This window comes from Adiantum capillus-veneris, chromosome 8, assembly GCF_014529385.1.
Source record: "Adiantum capillus-veneris isolate H3 chromosome 8, ASM1452938v2, whole genome shotgun sequence".
In the NCBI taxonomy this organism is placed as follows: Eukaryota; Viridiplantae; Streptophyta; class Polypodiopsida; order Polypodiales; family Pteridaceae; genus Adiantum; species Adiantum capillus-veneris.
In genome coordinates, this window is record NC_140938.1 from 32,718,200 (window position 1) to 32,742,209 (window position 24,010).

Consider the following 24,010-nt stretch of genomic DNA (forward strand, 5'->3'; position numbering starts at 1 on the left):
GTCTACTATTTTACTCATAACTTAAGCTACAAAGCTCCAATTCCAAAACTTTCTGGTTTAAAATGGAGACGGCTTCAAGCTCTACGACATTGTAGAAGGAATCATTTTCTGATTCGGAGTGCAGGTGGGTCTGAAATTAAAAACACAGAGACTATTTTTCAGGACAGTTTTGGGCTGTGTTGTTTTCTTTGCTGCAGATAGCTTACCCGTGCACACTGTAGGTAGCAGACACATATGAGGTGTTACAAGATCTGGTTTGACTCCCAGGTACATGTTGAATCTAGTACTCCCATAGGTGTTACAAGTTGCAGTTGAGTGGTTCTTCTGTAGTGTTGTGGCTTGCATACATGGTCTTTGAGCGGGTAATGCTCTATGCATGCTTATGTGGTGAGCAGTAGATCTTGTGAGCAAGTGCAGAGGTTGGTTGTGGATGACATGTATGTCACCTGTGGTACTCTTTGTGAGCATTTGTTGGACACAGGTTTGTAGAGCTTATGCATGTATGTTGAGTGTAGTTTGATGCACATTGATTGCTCATTGTATTGAGCTTGCAAGACAATGGTTCTTTTGTGTTGATAGCCATTGTGCGTCGAAACTTTGGCAAAATTTTCCCAGGAGTTTTATGTGCATCATTTATGCGATCTAGGTAGAGATTGCGGGTTGCACTCAGCATTTGCGTGCGGTGTTCTATGCAGGTGGGATATTTTTGCATGTGTATGCATAGATGCCGCACAGTGTGGGCTTGGTGATTAGCTCACGGGTTTGACAGGCGTACAATTATCTTGGCACACTCAAAAGAGTGAATATTGTGATGTATGCTTGTGTGGCTATGAGCTAGGTAGCCGGATTCGAGCACTAATGGCTTGAGTTTTTTCAGCAGGTTTCAGATACTACAGGTTTACAAGTTTACAGGTAGGTTTGAGGGCTTATTTGGGTGCTAAATTTTCAGCCATTGTTTCCTCTTTGTAGGTGTCCATGTATGGCTCAGTTGTAGGCTGATCTGGGACACGTTTGTGACTTGTTTATGCAGTTGTATAAGAGCTGAATTTTGGGGCTGTTTTGGGGCTGATTTGCAGCCATATTTTAGAGCCGTACAGGAGCTTGGTTTACTCTACAGGAGCCTCGTACACTTGGAATTTGGGATTTGTATCATTGCCATTTGTGGAGCATAGTGTGGTTACACTACTGCGAATGATTTTATGCATGGATTCGCATGGGCATTGTAGGTGCTGGTGAGCTCTTTTTCGGACAGCATTTTCTCGTTGCAGGTTGCTTCTTTTGGATTAGTTGAGTGCATTTCATTGCTACCGTACCTAGAGTAGAGTTACAGCTCTTGGTTATTTTTGACATTCGCTTATAGTAGTCAATATGTGTGAGACTTTCGAGTCTAGGACAATGACTCATGAGAGACGTCATTCTCGTTCGTGTCGACACTTGAGATGTTAGCATTGTGGTCACACAGGGCACATTAGACGGTGATGCTTTCGTCGTATGAGAAAGCACAAGAGACAAGCTAGATGCTATAGGATCCATTGACTTGACAGTTGTGCAGGATCAGAATCAGTGTGTGAGTATCCTAGTGACAATGATGTCACATTTTCTTCGTGTATTACTCCTGATTTTTTGACGTCTGAGGATAGTGCACTTCTTTTGCAGTGGGTGCTAGACAGAGATGCTACTTTTCATGTCACTTTGTATCGTGAATGGTTTAGTAGCTATTCTAGCAGAGTGCATGGTAGTGTGCGATTGGCAGATGGGTCACTGCATGAGATTGCTGGTTCAGGAGATATGAGACTGTCATTACCGAGTGGTGCATCGTACGTGCTCAGAGATGTGCGTCTTGGGCCAGATTTGATGATGAGTTTGATCTCCGTTGGTCAGCTCAGGGATAGTGGATGTCGGGTATCGCTGCTTGAGAGATCTTTTGTGTTGCATTTGGGTTCGCTAGTGATTGCGAGAGGTGCTAGAGTTGGCACATGGTACCCATTGCTCGTAGTACTGGTGCGAGATGGTCAACTCTCAATCTTGTTATAGCCATGCAGACAACGAGAGACCCAGACAATCTCTTTTGCTAATGGGTTGCAGGGTGCTTTGCATGGAGTGCAGAGTAGTGAGCTTGTTGTGCACACAATTGGGGCACGACTTGAGCAATCACACAGAGAGGTGATAGAGTCAGACATGCATGCTTTGCTAGTGACTAAGCAAAGCAGAGAGTCAGTTGTCGGAGATACTTCTATGCAGGATAGACAAGTAGAGCGGACTTGCTCTAGTGAGTCACGACAGGAGAACGTTGTGCAAGAGTCTATGCATACGGAGTTAGAGCATCATAGCTCTAGTGAGTCACAGCAGATTGAGTGGTCATGTTTGCAGTGGATGATTGCAGAGGAGGCTAAGATGTCAGTGATTATGCAGTCATTCCTTTCTATGCTCGACAATGAGCATGGGGATATAGTTCTGCAGGATATGTCTTCTAGTAGACACCTAGACCAGCTGGTTTGCTCTGAGGTTGCACAACAGGTTGATGCGTCTTTTGCGGACCGTCAGGAGATGAATGTGGCTAACGCGCCTTGTCAGTCAGAGATGCCTATTGCTAGGGATATATATGTTGATGCATGCTTCGTAGAACTAGCAGGACCCGCTAGCATTGCATCGGCATTCGGTGGTCTCATGTATGAGATGCTGATCTTGAGACTGGATATCGCAGCTGCAATGGGAGCATTTGTAGTTGGGGTTGTCACTCGTTTGTTGACTGACGATGACATAGTGCACGAGGGAGATATGCAGGTATTGCGTACATACTTGCAGTATGTGTGCGGTACGTCTGGTGGTGTATGGACTTACACGGGAGCAGGACAGCCGGATGCACACGATCACAGCCAGCCAATGGGCATCGGTTGAGAGTGGGTTTCTCTCGCCTTTTGTAGTCTTTAGACTAGGTTCTCTTGCTTAAAGGCACGGTCGCCTTTAAGTGGGAGGTTGTTGGGGTATAGGTGCCTGTACCTTGCCCGACCGCCTAGAGTCTGGGTGCCCACTGACTTGTATACCTTATACATAGCATAAGTGTATAGGGGGCTGCTCACTCTTTGAGTCTCCTTCTCTCTCTCACTCTCCGTTTGTGGTGCTCTCCGATCCCCTTCACAAACACACGTGCAAGAACCCAAAACTTTTGACTGACTTAATCACTAGAAACTTTAATGGAGCTTGTTTTTAGATAAGGACAAACACATGCACATCAAATGAGTTTTCATAGTTAATCATCGGAATTACAACAGGCAAAGGGCATTCCAGTATCTCTCTTAATCTTCTTGGCCCAAACATAAAGACTATGTGTTGCTGGAAAAAAATCTTCTTGGACACATGAACATTTATCTGGAATCTTTGTGTTAAATGAAAAGGAGTGAATTGAGATCCATTTTGATCATCCATTAAAGCCAACCATGCAGCTCCCAAGAAGGCACACCTGACTTATCCTCTGATTTTGCCAAAATTTCAGCAGCATAACAGCATAAATGGCTCAGAAGAACAAAAAACCAGCCATCACAACTTGGGAAAATTTTCGCAGAGTTTCCCCAGAAGTAGAGCAATAAGAACCCAAAATATAGACTGTATATGTATGTATAAACTGCCAACAATAGAATCCGAGCATCAAGTAGGAATCACTAGTTCATAGCCTATGGTGAGGTCATGAAAAGGGTGCTCTAGCCACCTGTATCATCGAAAGGATCTCACATTTGAGAATCCCCCAGCTCAATAAAATCTCACGCTATCGACCCTCTCACGAAAGCTTATGCAAATCTCGTATAGTCAAGTCTCAAAAATGACTATCTTCTAGACCAAGTCTCAGAAATGGCTGGGACTACCAAATAAAACCAAGTATGGATCCACAAAGGCATACAATGGCTGTTTCCACAAGTAACGGACAATACCAGCAGACAATGTGCTCAAACAGGCGCCAAATGATGCATACCCACGGCAACTGCAAGTGACTTCCACTTGCCAGTATATCACTCTACTCCAGCTACATGTACCTGTGTGAATCACCTATACCTGTACATGACCCTATAACTTGTAACTTGTAATCTGCAATCTGTAATCCCGAAGCTGAAGATACTCGAAGAAGATCCTCAGTGGGGGCACCAAAAGAATGTGAGTGGGATGGAAACACACAACGCCTCTATAATGACCCGACACACAATCTTGGGATGATACACACACACACACACACACACACACACACACACACACACACACACACACACACACACACACACACACACACACACACACACACACACACACACACACACACACACTATGGGGCACCACTCGGCTTACACAACGCAACTGGACGAGACAGGGAACACACCGATGGAGTGAGAGGACAGAGACTATCCATTTGCCCACTCCACACAGAGAGAGAGACACACACACACACCCAGAAAACTCAACTCAAAAGAGAAGAATTTATGATCTTTAGATACAATTGAGCTTGGGCCAACACCAATGGGGCAAATGGCTCACAGAATATAGGTAAAATATGCCAGATACAATCACAAATTGAAGTAGAAGCTTCGCTCATAGGAGAAACTGACACAACCAAAACAACAAAAAATCAGTGAGTAATTTGGAAACATGGACATCGCCATCACGTCCAAAATGTCCCAAAACCTCAGTCTACAATGTCAAAGTGCTCAAATCCAACCTGGGATGAGCAGTTTATGGCCAAAACAGGCTCCAAAAACAGCAAAAACTCAGTTGCGACTGTTCTTCCTCTTCTCTCCATGTTTTTTCTGGTCTTCTCTCAGGTTTTTCAGTTCCCACACTTAGATTTATTACTTGGGCACCTTTGGCCTTTTAGTTGACCTCAAACGGACCCCAAACATGCCAAAAAGTGGCCTCGCATTGCATAGTTGTCACCCTGTTGCATCCGTCCGCACACCTGGCACTTAACTTTTTTCAATAATGCATCCTTCAACCACATGAAGTGGCCCCTAAATACAGTTCTCATGATGAACTCTTTGCATAATTATCACAAGAAAACACCCATGTTGTGTCCGTACTTATCTACGTACAAATATTGACCCCATTAGACCTCCTGACGCCACTAGATGCCATATGACGCACCTGCTTACCTCATGTCGTCGGCCCGTGGATAGCTTCTTCGAGAAGTTTTACGCACTACCAACTTCTCATTATTATAGAGAAAACACACTGGTACTGGTGATAGTGAAAATCAATGCACTATGTACATGCTGTCCTACATGTACACATGTGGGCCCCACGCAACCAACTGGCTCTGGAAAATGGGCAATTTTTTATTTGATGCACCATGCATGTGTATATACATATGTGCAATCACTTCTTCCAAAAAACTCCTAACAACGTGATCATGTTAATTGTTGACGTGACTTTGATATTGACCTTCAAAAACCTATAGAGCCGGTTAACCCTCCAGGGTTTCTATTTTCCCTACGGGGCCCGTCGGGCTTTTTCATTTTCTCGGCGGGCTTGCTGGGTATATGCAATAGCCCGGCGGGCCCGTCAGGAAAATGAAAAAGCCCGGCGGGAGTAACTATATATAGTAAATAGTGTGCTAACCTCGGTCTTTTAGCTAGGCAAATCCTTGGGGAGTGTATCCGAGTGCCGTGTATAGTCATCTCCTTGTGAATTGACATAAGGTTACAGAGTCACATGTCCTTTTTTTTGGGCCGAACGTGATTCTTAATTCGGTAACCACTTCTAAAAAATTTTAATCCGGTTACCGACATAAAGGTACAAAACCAAAACAATTGAAAACTTGGAGAATCATGCTCATTGCAAAGAAGCGATTGGTCCAAATGAGGGTTGTAATTGGTTTTAGAAGATGAGCATATGTAAATGACGAGTTGATAGTCAAGGGTCGGATGTCCTATACTAGTGTACCGGGCATATAAAGAACCTTGAAGTCTTGCATATGAGTTGATTTACACTTGTCACTCCACAATATAAGAGCTATAATCCTTGATTGGGTTAAAATAACTTTTATATATTGAATTGGTTGCATGGTGGGCTACAATCCTTCATTGGGTACAAGTAGTCGCCTCAATTGAGTGATTATATTGAAGATTTATTTGCGTTAGTTCATGCATTGGTTTATACAGAGAGTGCATTATGTATTACGATAGATAATTAGTGCATGAAATGACCAATCATATATTTTATTGCTTTCATTTGTTTTTTTGTAGCAAATGAAATTAGATGTGTCTTATTGTTTGCAAATCAAAGTGGACATATAAATAATCATTATAATTATAATTGCATAGAGAGATTCATAGCATTGTTATAGTTATAATGCCATGCATAGACTACATCGCAATGTGTATGGTTGCTAACAATATAGGTGATCGATATGTGGATTGACTAGCGTGCATTGAAAATCTCATATTGTGCATCATGGTTACTTTAATATTGAATGGTTTTTAAATTATAACATATATTGAAAATAAGAAAAATGTGTCAAAAACTGATGATCTTGTTCTTTTGTCTTCACTTTTAATTTAAAAGCAATGGAGAAAAATGTGGGCACAAGTGGTACGAAGAAGCCAAAGAACAAAAAAGCTTTTGGCAAAGAGTGGGATTATGCTCACAACATATGCGTCCGATATATGGAGTGGCAATGTAAATTTTGTCACACAACAAAATCAGGTGGTGCACCACGTATTAGGGATCATTTTCTGGGGAGTGCTAAAAATAGTTGTAAGAAATGTGAACATCCTCAGGCACCCGCAGTTGCAAAGCGTTTGAGAGAAGAGCTCGCCAAAAAGGGTGGCAAGAGACAACACATATATAGCTCTGTGGCTTCGAGTCAAGAGTTCCCAGAGCCAAATATTAACTCCTTAGATCCTATAGTGACGCCAACTAACCTTGGAGAACAACCTGCGCAAGGAGAGGAAATTCCATGCAGTGTTCCTTTTAAACGTCACAATGAAGGTGGACATTGTCAAATGCGTCAAAAATCATTACATCAAAGCTTTTGAGTGCAGTCTCTAGAAGAAGCACAAACTGCACTCACCAAAGCAATATTCTTTACTGGAAGTGCTTTGGTCATGATAGACAACAATCATTGGAAGGCTTCTTGGAAGAAAATCGACGAGTTTGGTCCAGGATTTTCAGCTCCTTCTTATCACACGATAAGAAATGTTTTCTTGGACAAATGTTACATCGAAGTCAAAGAGCGTGTTGGCAAAATAATACTTAGGAATATTTCGCTTTCAAGATGTATGATTGTGAGTGATGGCTGGTCAAATATTCAGAGAAGCTTGCTGATCAATGTAATGCTGGTTTTTCCAAGGGGATAAATGTTTATAAAGATGATTGATAGTTCTGGTGCAATTAAAAGTGGCAAATATATTTTGGAGGTCTTGATTAATGTAATTAAAGAAATTGGTGTTGAACATGTCGTTCAAGTAGTCATGGACAACGCAAAGAATTGTAAAAATGCTAGCAAATTAATAAAGAAATGCTTTCCACACATTTTTGCCAATGGTTGTATACACACAGCTTGAACTTGGTGCTGAAAGATTGGTACACTAGCGAAGAAACCACATGGTTTGCCAAAATAATTAATACAGCATGTCACGTTGTGAAATTTATCTTGAAATGACAGAGAGTGCTCGATTTGTATAGGATGTGCATGTCAGTGATGCTAAAACTTCTTGCTGAAACTCAATTCTGCACGCATTTTTATATCTTGGAATCACTTCTCGGTAATAAATACATTGTGATTGACACATTCAATTGCGCTATCTTTGATGAATGGCAGCTTGAGCAGAAAGAAAAAGTGAAAGATAAAATTACATGTCTACGTGGCAATGTAAACAAGGTTGCTTGGTGGAGGAGTGTAATGGATGCATACATAATGATTCCCGTTATGTTCATGATCTGCAATCTTCATCAAATGGCGCCAAACTTGGGCAAAGTGTGGATGACATGGTGGTCAGTCCAACAGAGTCTTGAAAATCTTGAAGAGCTGAAAGAGTCTGTAGTAGAGAAGGAGTGGCGATTACCATTCTCTGGCAAACAACGAAAAATTTTCGCTAAGTATTTTCATTCAAGGTGGAAGAGTGCTCATAATCCACTCCATAGTGTTGCCTACATGCTCGATCCAGAGTATTGGAATTTAGATCTGATGTCCAATACAGAGGTGGTAGGCGATTTCTATCATGTGGTCAACACGTTCTACTCCAATGTTCAGGACCGAATTGATTGCATCAAAGAAATGAGTGCATTTAGATTAAAAGAAGGTCCTTTTGCGAATGATTTTGTATAGGTAATGGCAAAAGAGAAACTTGCATGGAAGTGGTAGATGATGAATGGTGGAGAGCATTACTCTACCTTACATCCCCTTGCAATGAAAGTACTCGCACAATGTGCAACAAACTCAAGTTCAGAGAGAAACTGGAGTATGTACAAGTATGTTCACAACACTATTTGCAATAGACTATCAACAGACATAACAGAAAAATTAGTGTATATGTTTTGCAATGAAAAGATATTGAATCACATCAAAAGTGTTGGCTACGAGGAGGAAATGCCAACCTGGTTGTATGATTGTCAAACGAAGATGAAGAAGAGTTCAATGTTGGTGTATCTCAATGCACTGTAGACGAAATAGAAGAGAATTTGATAATAGATTTAAAGGTTGAATTACAAGGAGAACCACAACACTCAGACTTAGAACCAAATAACAACTCAAATGATTCAATATAGCTTGAGAGTAGAATGAGTAAATGTCAAAAACCATTGTAAAAGACCTTGTATTCAAATGTGTTTTGAGTAATTACAATGCTTCATATTCGCGATAGTACATAGTTTGTCGATCTTAATTGTGTTGCCCTGAAGCAGCATCTTGCTCATCAAACAGATTTATAATTGTGCTAGGGGTATCTGGGCGTGCTTGCTTAAATTTATATTCGTTCGCCATGCCAAACATAATATATATTCCTTGTGAAATATCTTGTGAACAGATTTCACATCGACTACTATTTTGCATCAAATGAATAAGACAAACTAAATGATAATAATGACCACATGTCAATGTATAATATCCACTCCATCCATCAAAATTCTTGTAGCAAACTGGACATTGGGAAGATGAGGATGCGTCCGAAGTAGACGTGGGGACAACTCCGGATGCATGATAAGGTGGCTGATGTGTGTCCCTTGTACAGGCGTTGGATTCACTTGCTGTGTCAGATTTTGAACGTCCTGACTTAAGCGGTAAATGATTTTCTCCATCCGGACTTGTGAGGGTTGGGGTGTCTGGGTGGCTATAGAAAGCCGTGTTATTTTTGCATCTTTCTCTTCTAACTGTGTCGTGTAAATATCCTTCTCTCTTTTTAACTGAAGGTCGGCGCCTTCCACTATCAATGCCAGCTCATCTCGGGTGAAAGCGACACAGCTCTCCCTTAAATCATGAGTGGCAACAGTTGTCTCCTCTGATGAGAAGTCTACTGGTCACTGTTGCACAAAGTGAACAAATAACATTTTTGCAAAATATAGCGCACAATCTGCATTGTGCAAGGGATGGCCATAAACCTCCAAATAAATCCTCTCAGCGTTATCTTTGATCGCATCATGGTTGCACTTCAAAACCTTCCACCTTCCTTTCTTGATCTCTGCATCCTCACATGGCCATATTGTCTTGATCATGTCCTTTGTTACTTCTTTATTGATCTCTTTGCATTGCATATGGTTTGAATTTACCCACTTTGAGAGTTAGCGAGTTGTACGTGTCGCTTGTTGTGCCAACATGCCATGTGCCAAAGACTTCATGCGCTGAAATGCATTAACATCCGCTTCTTGTTGATGATCGGGCAGTGATTGGGTGCCAATATCTTGTTCTTCATTGGCCATTTTCTCTTAGAGCTGTAGTCAACAGATAGACAAATATTCAATATCATTGGCAAATATATATTCTCACTCATTGGGACACTATGCGGAATCCACTAAATCAAACCACAACAAATGCGACTAGTTGAACCACAAGGAAAATTTGAAATACTGACAGTTAAATGACAAATTCGAAATGACTAAAGATAATTGACTCAGTTAGGTGAACCACTTCAAACCAGATAATACACTTCAATAAAAAAAGAATACCCTGGACAAGACATATGTATATCATAGAAATGTTTAAATCGGATAAAATGAAGGTGCAAGTTCAACAAGTGGACGTTGGAGAAGGTTAGGGTCTGTCTTTAAATGTTCTTTGAAAAATATCAACACGTCAGAAGCATTCCTTCTTTGGTCCCACTCTTTTAGCTTCATCCAACAATCTACTTTAATTCGAATAGCCCTCATAACATCTTCGTCCGGGTGGTGAAAAACTTCTTTTGGAAAATAAACTTTTCTGGCTGCACTCCAAAAATCTCATAGCATGTCGAATAGGTAGCCCAATGCATAAATGTCGCTCGCTTTTGTGTATGCATCTGTGCACCTTGGATCGTAAAGTTCGGGAGAAATCCATGATCGCTTAGCCATCTCGACATTCCCTGCTCTTTGTGCATTCAAAACTGCTTCATCCAACTGTGCACTTGGATGCAAATAATCAACCAGTGGATTTGATAGTGAACTTGGTGGCCACTAGATCTATTACAGAAGCAAACAAAATGGTTCAGGGTTCGACTAGAGGACGATCTCTCATCACAAAGTGAGTCGAGTTCGAGCCTACTAGCAAGGAGATCTAGCTCCACCTCGCAGGGGAAGCGTACTTAAACTATCTAGCGATCCTAAGACCCACCTTCCAAGAGGAGAGAAACCCCGAGTGCCTTTTTTTTGATGTTTCAGAGGCACGTACTCTCGAGATTTCACCGCTCTAAGGCCAATGAGTGTTACTAATATCGAAGTAAGCACTATGGGGACAGAGAGTTCCCGACCAATCGGGACCACCCATCTCATAGGCATTGGCAACCTGAGCCAAGCCCAAACTTTCCACTCCCACACTCACACTTCCTTGTGTGACCTAATTACTACCACAATGATTGTTCAACATAAACATTCCTTGATTAATTTCGAATCACATTGTTTGTTAAGACAACCCTTCAACCAGTATTGCAAACAACACCAAGACAGTATTCTAATAAAAATTCTACTCAAACTTATTCATTAAAATTCCAATGTTCTGGAGGTACAACATCCCCCCTCCAGCGAGATTTTAGTCCTCCCGTTGTCGCCTAGCTGCCCATACAACTAGGTATGTCCACAACATAGAAAGCACGACATGGACATTCCCACCGCTTAACTAGCAGACATGGGTTCCCACCGCTTAACCAAACAGCACTGGGTATGTGTGTTAGCATGTGTGTGTGTGTGTGAGCACACCTTTAAATAGGCCTCCTCAAGCTGAAAATCGATCTGGGTTGCTATTTGCATGTGGGAGCCTCTCTAGTTAACCATGGCAAGTCCAGTTGCCTACCCACCAAGTGTCCAGTTGCCTTGGTTAACTGACTCTCACACTTAGTAGCAAGCTTAGAAACTCTCCCAAGACTCCCACAAGGCAAGAGGGCGCCACCTAGCTGCTAAAGCTGAGCTGGAGTGGGCTAGAACCTGTTCCCATACAGCCTCGGGCCCCCGGTACCTCCCCGGCCAATTTTGGGAAAATTTGGTTTTAGGCTAAAACGGGTCATACGAGTCGGATTTTGATGCCAAAAATTGCTATAGAAATCTCTAACTAAGGCCTACCGGCCCGAGTACTTGCCATATTTAGCAGCCCTCGGGGTCCGAAAATGCATTTTTTCAAATTTGGAGTATGGGTGCAGTTTTTCGAGACGATCAAAACTGGATGGGTCCGGTGACCAAAAACTTGCTATTTTTGGAAATTTTTTATAATTTTTTTTTAAATTCACATTCCGAAGCTTAAAAATATTCTAAACATCATGGCACTGACAAAATTCTGAAAACTGCTAAAAATAGTAACTTTTTCCATTATATTCATTTCAAGGTACAATGGTGCTCTTTTGATCGGGGTCAGAGACCTTGCAAGCTCTCCAACGTGAAAAATTTGAGATGTTCTCATCTCAAGAATACATCTGGATAAACTCTATGCTAACTACTTAGGTACATATATCCTTTGTCTAAAGTAAGGACATCCTTTGATAATAGAACAGTCTTTGGCTTTATGCGTCTTATTCTGCTGAACTTTGATGAGATCCTGGTGCTTGAATTATTGCTCACTAGCAGTTGCATCATACAGAGATGCTCTCTCATCAGCTTCGTCACCCAGAGTTCGTTGTCTCACTGCGGCATTAGCGAAAGCTCCGCTTCCTTGTCCTATGTTTCCTCTTCCTCGGCCTCCTCTTCCGTTTTGGTTGACCTCGCCCGTTGACGTTCAGAGATACATTATTAGCACCGGATGTTTGGGAAATCCATTTTGGACATCGGATTTTGTAATGTCCATACTCTTGGCACTCAAAGCATCTTATATTGGGAAACTCGATAGCTGCCGTAAAAGCTACTACAGGACGATGGTCGTATGCAGGGTTGATTGGTCTACTACTCTAGTTGTCTGTCTTGGACCTCTTTGACAAATAGTATTGACTATCTTGGGTAGCCCTCTGAATCTCTTTAGCTAACGGTTTGGGCCTTAGCAAGGCATCCTGTAGTGTTGTAGGTCTAAGAGCTTCCAACCGCTTATTCAAAGGGTTGATTAGCCCTTGGCAAAACCTCGCCACCTGTTGTGCCAAGGTCATCTTAGGAGCATATCTCCGAAGAGTGACAAACTTTGCATAATACTCTTCGACAGATGAAGTCCGCTGCTGCTGCCGAAGTGAAAAGAACTCGTTCATCTTCAAGGTTTTATAGGCGGGTGGTAAATAACGTCCCATTATTGCAGCTTTGATGTCTTCCCAGGATTGGGAGGATCCCTTAATATCCAAATCCTTGCAATGTTGCTTCCACCATATCTTGGCATCGCCGAACAAGACGAACATCTCAAGCATGGTCTGATTCACGGGTTGGGTTCCCACAGCTTCGAAGTAATCGTCCATTGCTTCCATCCATACTTCCACATCTCTCTCCACATTTGCCCCCTCGCCCTTAAAGAGTGGAGGATGGGCTTGTTTAAGGAGGAGCTTATTCTCTTGCACTGCCGAGTAGAGAGCAGCAGGCGGTACCTATCCAATGGTGTTAAACTCATTACTATAGAACTCTTCTCAAATGAACCTAGGCTTTTCCATACTCAAGACAAAATTTAACTTTTGGGCTTAACCAGTCTACTTAATCTGTACATCTATGACAAAGGATTTAACCATTCCACCATTAGTTTAAATTCCATTGAATACATCCAAAATTGTCCGATAAATAATGATAAAAACTTTACTGAAGAGCTTTGATCCATACTTATAACTTTATGTACATCAAAAGGCTACCTGCCCGCAGCACTAGTCGCACCAACGACTTCTCAAAAAAACATCATGTGGAACCCACTGAATCCCAACAAGCTCAACGAGTAAAACTCTTTAACATCACTCATTAGACAATCCACTAGAAAAATCCAATGTCATTATTATGGGAAACATCATGCTTAAGCTTTGAGTACGAGCTATCCTACTATCCCTTATTTTTTTAAAATTTCAAACAACATCATTTTCCAGTACATAAACATATAGCTCTGATACCAGGTGTGAGGTTCCCACCCCGCCATATCAACCAACGGATTTGAGGGTGAACCTGGTGGCCACTAGATCTATTGCGGAAGCAAACAAAATGGTTCAGGGTTCGACTAGCGGACGATCTCTCATCACAAAGTGCCTACTAGCAAGGAGATCTAGCTCCACCTCGCAGGGGAAGTGTACTTAAACTATCTAGCGATCCTAAGACCCACCTTCCAAGAGGAGAAAAACCCCGAGTGCCTTATTCCCCATGTTTCAGAGGCACGTACTCTCGAGATTTCACCGCTCTAGGGCCAATGAGTGTTACTAATATCGAAGCAAGCACTATAGGGACAGAGAGTTCCCGACCAATCGGGACCACCCATCTCATAGGCATTGGCAACCTGAGCCAAGCCCCCACTTTCCACCCCCACACTCACACTTCCTTGTGTGACCTAATTACTACCACAATGATTGTTCAACATAAACATTCCTTGATTAATTTCGAATCACATTGTTCGTTAAGACAGCCCTTCAACCAGTATTGCAAACAACACCAAGAAAGTATTCTAGTAAAAATTCTACTCAAACTTATTCATTAAAATTCCAATGTTCTGGAGGTACAACATCTCCCCTGCAGCGAGAGTTTACTCCTCCCGTTGTTGCGTAGCTGCCCATACAACTAGGTATGTCCACCGCATAGAAAGCACGACATGGACATTCCCACCGCTTAACCAGCAAACATGGGTTCACACCGCTTAACCAGCAGTCGTGGGTATCCACCGCTTAACCAGCAGACATGGATTCAAGAGGCATTAACCAGGAACTCTGCCCCCTGTGATCAGTAGGGGGGTCAGGACTGATTCAACATTGGAAATAAAATGAACATGTCGAGCTAAATTTTCCCTAGTAGACATTCTTTCCTATTGCAAACAGCATACCCATCAATCATTTCTTTCCTACTTTAGATTTTAATGTACAAATGAGTTCAGTGCCGATGTTTCCGTCGGATTTCTCCAGCTTGTTTTGGGGATATGTTCATTCCTAACTAAACGTGTGCAATGTTAATTCAAACGACTTGAATAAAATTATGACCTACCTCTTCCATTTCTTCATCAATGGCCCGTGAGATGGCCGGTATTTGTTCCTCCATGGGAGCTTTTCCCTTTCCATTGACATTGCTTGTTCCCGTCTCACGGTCGTGGGCACCACCGAAGCGAGTTCTCTTAACCGGGGCCATTTTAAACTCACTACTTTAAATGATTAGCTTGGAGAAAAGAGCTAATGTCCGTGAGCATCATAACAACCAATTGATAGATTAACAACATTAAATAATCCCTCCTATATGAGAGATTTAGATGATGGATGATATTTAATCCTATGGGAACCGGCCCTAAATATAATCAATCGGCTTAGATGATTAAGAATAATAGGATTTCACTAATGGAATTACCAGAGAGATGAATTAAGCATGATTAATCTTTTTCCTAGCAATTAGAGGGTGCAGAATCACTGCATGCATAGGTGTGAGAAAAACCACCTCTTAGAGACTTAATGACAGATTAATCTTACCTTAATTATATCTTAATGCATAAGAGAAATGAATCTAATTCAGCTACAATATTAATGAGTGATAAAAGAGTGTGATTCTTGTCAGTCTACCCAATTATCGGCTTACTGGTTAATTACTATGCTACCTAGAGAGAGAACTCTATTAATCATGCACTAATCATTAATTAAAGATCATGGATGGTTGATAATTCATCTGTGGTTTGATGATTACATAATAGAATATGGTTAAGGAGAAATTAGAGAGTAATTATAGAGAATTACGACTAGGAATAAGCATAATAGACGAGGAATTTAAATGGTAATGAAAAGAATTTACAAAAGGCATTAATTAAACCATGGTTACCGTGATTAAGGGCTCATAATCTTCTTGATTCTCTGATCTAATCGATCTTCTTGAGGCGAGAATTCGACAGCAGCTCCCTCCTTGCTTCTCCTTCAAAAGGTGTGTGTATCGGCAGCACCTCCCCAAGGTGTGTGTGTGTGTGTGTGTGTGTGCACTGGGTATGTGTGTTAGCATGTGTGTGTGTGTGTGTGTGTGTGTGTGTGTGTGAGCACACCTTTAAATAGAACTCCTCAAGCTGAAAATCGATCTGGGTTGCTATTTGCATCTGGGAGCCTCTCTACTTAAGCACAGCAAGTCCAGTTGCCTACCCACCAAGTGTCCAGTTGCCTTGGTTAACTGACTCTCACACTTAGTAGCAATCTTAGAAACTCTCCCAAGACTCCCACAAGGCAAGAGGGCGCCCCCTAGCTGCTAAAGCTGAGCTAGAGTGGGCTGGAACCTGTTCCCACACAGCTTCGGGCCCCCGGTACCTCCCCGACCAATTTTGGGAAAATTTGGTTTTAGGCTAAAACAGGTCATACGAGTCGGATTTTGATGCCGAAAATTGCTATAGAAAGCTCTAACTAAGGCATGCTGGCCCGAGTACCTACCATATTTAGCAGCCCCCGGGGTCCGAAAATGCATTTTTTCAAATTTGGAGTACGGGTGCAGTTTTTCGAGACAGTCAAAACTGGATGGATCCGATGACCAAAAACTTGCTATTTTTGGAAATTTTTTACAAAATTTATTTTAATTTACATTTCGAAGCTTAAAAATATTCTAAACATCATGGCACTGACAAAATTCGGAAAACTGCTAAAAATAGTAACTTTTTCCATTATATTCATTTCAAGGTACAGTGGTGCTCTTTTGATCGGGGTCAGAGACCTTACAACCCCCCGAACGTGAAAAATTTGAGATGTCCTCATCTCAAGAATACATCTGGATAAACTCTATGCTAATTACTTAGGTACATATATCCTTTGTCTAAAGTAAGGACATCCTTTGATAATAGAACAGTCTTTGGCTTTATGCGTTTTATTCTGCTGAACTTTGATGAGATCCTGGTGCTTGAATTATTGCTCACTAGCAGTTGCAGCATACAGAGATGCTCTCTCATCAGCTTCGTCAACCATAGTTCGTTGTCTCACTGCGGAATTAGCGAAAGCTCCGCCTCCTTGTCCTATGTTTCCTCTTCCTCGGCCTCCTCTTCCGTTTGGTTGACCTCGCCCGTTGACGTTCAGAGATACATTATTAGCACCGGATGTTTGGGAAATCCGTTTTGGACACCGGCTTTTGTAATGTCTATACTCCTGGCACTCAAAGCATCTTATATTGGGAAACTCGGTAGCTGCCGTAAAAGCTACTACAGGACGATGGTCGTATGCAGGGTTGATTGGTCTACTACTCTAGTTGTCTGTTCTGGCCCTCTTTGACAAATAGTATTGACTATCTTGGGTAGCCCTCTGAATCTCTTTCACTAACGGTTTGGCCCTTAGCAAGGCATCATGAAGTGTTGTCGGTCTAAGAGCTTCCAACCGCATATTCAAAGGGTCGATTAGCCCTTGGCAAAACCTCGCCACCTGTTGTGCCAAGGTCATCTTAGGAGCATATCTCCGAAGAGTGACAAACTTTGCATAATACTCTTCGACATATGAAGTCAGCTGCTGTTGCCGAAGTGAAAAGAACTCGTTCATCTTCAAGGTTTTATAGGCGGGTGGTAAATAACGTCCCATTATTGCAGCTTTGATGTCTTCCCAGGATTGGGAGGATCCCTTAATATCCAAATCCCTGCAATGTTGCTTCCACCATATCTTGGCATCGCCGGACAAGCCGAACATCGCAAGCATGGTCTGATTCACGGGTTGGGTTCCCGCAGCTTCGAAGTAATTGTCCATTGCTTCTATCCATACTTCCGTATCTCTGTCCACATTTGCCCCCTCGCCCTTAAAGAGTGGAGGATGGGCTTGTGTAAGGAGAAGCTTATTCTCTTGCGCTGCCAAGTAGAGAGCAGCAGGTGGTACCTATCGAATGGTGTTAAACTCATTACTATAGAACTCTTCTCAAATGAACCTAGGCTTTTCCATACTCAAGACAAAATTTAACTTTTGGGCTTAACCAGCCTACTTAATCTGTACATCTATGACAAAGGATTTAACCATTCCACCATTAGTTTAAAGTCCATTGAATACATCCAAAATTGTCCGATAAATAATGATAAAAACTTTACTGAAGAGCTTTGATCCATACTTATAACTTTATGTACATGAACAGGCTACCTGCCCGCAGCACTAGTCGCACCAACGACTTCTCAAAAAAACATCATGTGGAACCCACTGAATCCCAACAAGCTCAACGAGTAAAACTCTTTAACATCACTCATTAGACAATCCACTAGACAAATCCAATGTCATTATTCTGGGAAACATCATGCTCAAGCTTTGAGTATGAGCTATCCTACTATCCCTTATTTTTTTAAAATTTCAAACAACATCATTTTCCAGTACGTAAACCTATAGCTCTGATACCAGGTGTGAGGTTTCCACCCCGCCGTATCAATGAGCGGATTTGATGGTGAACCTGGTGGCCACTAGATCTATTGCGGAAGCAAACAAAATGGTTCAGGGTGCGACTAGCGGACCATCTCTCATCACAAAGTGAGTCGAGTTCGAGCCTACTAGCAAGGAGATCTAGCTCCACCTCGCAGGGGAAGCGTACTTAAACTATCTAGCGATCCTAGGACCCACCTTGCAACAGGAGAGAAACCCCGAGTGCCTTATTCCCCATGTTTCAGAGGCATGTACTCTCGAGATTTCACCGCTCTAGGGCCAATGAGTGTTACTAATATCGAAGCAAGCACTATGGGGACAGAGAGTTCCCGACCAATCGAGACCACCCATTTCATAGGCATTGGCAACCTGAGCCAAGCCCCCACTTTCCACCCCCACACTCACACTTCCTTGTGTGACCTAATTACTACCACAATGATTGTTCAACATAAACATTCCTTGATTAATTTCGAATCACATTGTCTGTTAAGACAACCCTTCAACAAGTATTGCAAACAACACCAAGACAGTATTCTAGTAAAAATTCTACTCAAACTTATTCATTAAAATTCCAATGTTCTGGAGGTACATCATCCCCCCTCCAGTGAGAGTTTACTTCTCCCGTTGTCGCCTAGCTGCCCATACAACTAGGTATGTCCATCGCATAGAAAGCACGACATGGACATTCCCACCGCTTAACCAGCAGACATGGGTTCCCACCGCTTAACTAACAGTCGTGGGTATCCCCCTCTTAACCAGCAGACGTGGATTCAAGAGGCCTTAACCAGGAACTCTGCTCCCTGTGATCAGTAGTGGGGTCAAGACTGATTCAACATTGGAAATAAAATGAACATGTCGAGCTAAATTTTCCCTAACAGACATTCTTTCCTATTGTAAACAGCATATCCATCAATCATTTCTTTCCTACTTTAGACTTTAATGTACAAATGAGTTCAGTGCCGAGGTTTCCTTCATATTTCTCCAACTTGTTTTGGGGATATGTTCATTCCTAACTAAACGTGTGCAATGTTAATTCAAATGACTTGAATAAAATTATGACCTACCTCTTCCATTTCTTCGTCAATGGCCCGTGAGATGGCCGGTATTTGTTCGTCCATGGGAGCTTTTTTCTTTCCATTGACATTGCTTGTTCCTGCCTCGCGGTCGTGGGCACCCCTGAAGCGAGTTCTCTTAACTGGGGCCATTTTAAACTCACTACTTTAAATGATTAGCTTGGAGAAAAGAGCTAATGTCCGTGAGCGTCATAACAACCAATTGATAGATTAACAACATTAAATAATCCCTCCTATATGAGAGATTTAGATTATGGATGATATTTAATCCTATGGGAACTGGCCCTAAAGATAATCAGTTGGCTTAGATGATTAAGAATAATAGGATTTCACTAATGGAATTACCAGAGAGATGAATTAAGCATGATTAATCTCTTTCCTAGCAATTAGAGGGTGTAGAATCACCGCATGCATAGGTGTGAGAAAAACCACCTCTTAGAGACTTAATGACAGATTAATCTTACCTTAATTATATCTTAATGCATAAGAGAAATGAATCTAACTCAGCTACAATATTAATGAGTGATAAAAGAGTGTGATTCTCGTCAGTCTACGCAATTACCGGCTTACTGGTTAATTACTATGCTACCTAGAGAGAGCAATTCTATTAATCATGCACTAATCATTAATTAAAGATCATGGATGGCTGATAATTCATCTATGGTGTGATGATTACATAATAGAATATAGTTAAGGAGAAATTAGAGAGTAATTATAGAGAATTACGATTAGGAATAAGCATAATAGACGAGAAATTTAGATGGTAATGAAAAGAATTTACAAAAGGCATTAATTAAACCGTGGTTACCGTGATTAAGGGCTGATAACCTTCTTGATTCTCTGATCTAATCGAGCTTCTTGAGGCGAGAATTCGACAGCACCTCCCTCCTTGCTTCTCCTTCAAAAGGTGTGTGTATCGGCAACACCTCCCCAAGGTGTGTGTGTGTGTGTGCACTGGGTATGTGTGTTAGCATGTGTGTGTGTGTGTGTGTGTGTGTGTGTGTGTGTGTGAGCACACCTTTAAATAGGCCTCCTCAAGCTGAAAATCGATCTGGGTTGCTATTTGCATCTGGGAGCCTCTCTACTTAAGCACGGCAAGTCCAGTTGCCTACCCACCAAGTGTCCAGTTGCCTTGGTTAACTGACTCTGACACTTAGTAGCAATCTTAGAAACTCTCCCAAGACTCCCACAAGGCAAGAGGGCGCCCCCTAGCTACTAAAGCTGAGTTGGAGTGGGTTGGAACTTGTTCCCACACAGCCTTGGGCCCCTAGTACCTCCCCGGCCAATTTTGGGAAAATTTGGTTTTAGGCTAAAACGGGTCATACGAGTCGGATTTTGATGCCGAAAATTGCTATAGAAAGCTCTAACTAAGGCGTACCGGCATGAGTACCTGCCATATTTAGCAGCCCCCGCGGTCCGAAAATGCATTTTTTCAAATTTGGAGTACGGGTGTAGGTTTTCGAGAGGGTCAAAACTGGATGGGTCGGGTGACCAAAAACTTGCTATGTTTGGAAATTTTTTACAAACTTTATTTTAATTCACATTTCGAAGCTTAAAAATATTCTAAACATCATGGCACTGACAGAATTCGGAAAACTGCCAAAAATAGTGACTTTTTCCATTATATTCATTCAAGGTACAATGGTGCTCTTTTGATCGGGGTCAGAGACCTTACATATTTGTTGCACGCGTAGCTGGTGTTCTCAGCATCATACCCCAATCAATGATGCCGACGCGGGGTTTATTGGTACAAGTAAAGTCCAACATTACGTTGAACGGATGGAGGTCACTATGCACTATACCAGTCGAGTGGGCAGCCGTAACGCCGTCAATTAAAGCATGAAAAATGGCTAGCATCTGCTCGATCACTGCTTTGATCTGCACCGTGTCTATCTCGCTTACGAGAAGATTTGCTACAAGCAATGACCTCCATCCGTGTTGTAGCCTGTGCATGTGTCGTTTGAATAATCTGTGAGCGAACGATAAGCGACACATCATGTCGTCCACGGTACCCCCATTGTAGTATGGGAATATTGTGAGCCAAGGAGCTTCTATATTAAACCCAATGCACCTTACAATGGAGGGGTGAAGCGTTTGCATTCTTTGCTCTGTCTGAAAGTTGTCAAATTTTACCTCACTCCCTCCCTTCTAACATTTTCCCACATATGTAATGTGGTCCGAAAAAAATGAGATTCCTTTGATGGTGTACAATGTGCACACACCAAAAGAGCCTACTCCGATCCTCATACCTTCTACCAAGGCTTCGTGAGGGATTCCAACAAGATGAGCGCACTTTGCATTCAAAGCAGTGCGCATGATTCTGCCGGTGCACTGGCATGGGATCAACCTCCCCAAGCTGCTTGTGCATCTTGGGACATCTTCAATCTCTTGGCTAAGGCTGCTTGGTCCTGCGCTTTAGCATGCTTCATCTTTACCTTCTTTTCTTCCCACAATTTATCCTAGAGCTCTAATTTTGACATGTCGCAGGTAGGTGGGATATCTTCCTTTAAGTCTCTGCAACATACTTTCATATTGCCCAACACTGTCCTGACCTTATGGTGGGGGTCAAATTCTCATATCCCTGCTGGAAGCAACAACTCATATTGGCCTTCAAGTCGCAACATGCACTCTGTGTTCTCCCATATAGCACTAGTGATGTCTTTGATGTAGACATCACTTTCACTGATGTGTTGTATGCGATCAGTTGCACATGATGAGATTGCCAAAATACATTCTTTACGAATGGTACGCATAATACATTTCTTTTGATCTGGAATCATATTTGCACTAGACAATACAAAACAAGCATATCAAATACAAATTCATGGTTGCGAATGACACTAACACTCTCACACTATCTTAGGTAAAGTCTTAACCACCACTTGAAGACTTTAACAAATGTGCAAGAAAATATTGATAAAAATTGAAAATAATATTCACTTAAAATTGAAATCTATTACACGTGTAAAACGCAGTTCAAACAAGTGGTTTATAAGAACTTAATTCAGATCAAACAATACATATTAACAGTCTGGCACATTTCAACATATATTAAAATTTTAACTTATATTTTTCTCCGTGCGCACATACTAATTTAAACAAAGCACACACCGACTTAAAAACTTCAAAAACATTTAAAACATTGGAAGTATACAAATTGGACTAGCAAATTGTGTTCACATACTTTTTTACATAGAATTTATGTAAATGTAGCAATCAAAAAACGATGATAATTGATGCTCTTTAAAAACATACAAAAGAAAATTTAACATGCAAATTATTTGCATTTAGATTTTTTACAGAGAATTTATGTAAATAAAGCATTAAAAATAGTGATAATGCTTGAGAGTCGTTTAAACAGATTAAAAAAGAATATTAAACATGCAATTTGTGTGCAAATACTTTTTTACATATAATTTATATAAATGGAACATTTAAAATAGCGATGATTGATGAATAAAGTATTCTTTTGAATATGATTAGCTTGTATATAATTTAAAATAGACAGTTAAAAACAAAAAAATCAAACAATTCATACATTTTGTATATGAAATACTCTTCATAGCCGCGTTACCGACCAAGTGTTTCATATACTTAATACTTAAAAAATAACTGCACATGCACATACAAATTATATGATGTTTGTATGGTTGAGTTAACAACCTGAATGCCATGTTTATGCTAAAACAAATGCTTTTAACAAACGACACTCTATTAGCCGTGTTACCGATCGAGTGCTACCTGAATGTAAGGAAAAACAATGGCCTGCATACGAACATCATATAGCTGCGTTACCGATCGATTCCCACATGTTTTTTGGAAAAGGGGAAGGGAACTTGACTTACCATAAGGATACTAGATTCGCCACGCTACTGACGTAGTACCCAGACAGTAAGCCAATACCTACCACAATGACACCATCTTCCCCGCGTCACCGAGTTGATGCCCCCGTGATAAGCATTGTTTCGTAGAACAGCTTACACACACACTCCCATTGTGTGGTAAGGTATCCTATTACTACCGTGCACTACGACAAAAGGAACGCTACCACACAATGCATACACACACACACACAACACATACCTGGATCGTGTGGTTAGGTACTCTGCCGCTGTTGCGCACTGCGACGCAGAGCATGCTCCCACACAACCCCCTCTCTCCCTCTCTCCTCTCTCCTCTCAACGTACCTACAAAGGTGGTCGACGAGCTCTCTCTCTCTCTCTCTCTCTCTCTCTCTCTCTCTCTCTCTCTCTCTCTCTCTCTCTCTCTCTCTCTCTCTCTCTCTCTCTCTCTCTCAGATGAAAGCAAGACGAAATAACACCCAGCGGGCCCGATCGGGCCCGCGTATATATAATTCTGCGAGCCCGCTGGGCTTTTTAGTATTCCCAGAGGGCCCGCAGGGAAAATGATAAACCCCGGCGGGCCCGGCGAGAATTTAGCCCGAATTTAGTGGGTTTGCAGGTCACCATTAACCGGGTTTTGTGTGATTATGTTTAGTGTTATCATGTAAATGTGTCAATAAGACCTTGTGATCACACAAAATTTGATGTAATTACGTAATTATTAAATCCCTGGTGGTGATATACATTTATGCAGATGAAATTTTTGAGGTGATGATGTGGTTGAAGTAGATGGTGTACAAGCTCTACTTATGTAGGATTTTGAGATGAAAGAGTTGGGAGATTTGCGGTATTTTTTGGGCATTAAAATTATTTTCATAAAAGAGGGTGAATGGCAGATCAAACAATGCTACCATGTATAGGAAAATTGTGGGCAACTTGATTAACTTGACTATCTCACATCCATATGTGAGCTACACGGTTGGATTGGTGAGTCAGTTTATGCAGTCTCATAGGAGCACACTTC

General features: G+C 41.6%; 1 pseudogene; it reads right to left on the bottom strand.

Moving 5' to 3' along the window:
* Window positions 1-10,173: 10,173 nt before the first annotated feature.
* On the bottom strand, window positions 10,174-21,097 carry LOC147451925 (uncharacterized; annotated as a pseudogene).
* Window positions 21,098-24,010: the final 2,913 nt, after the last annotated feature.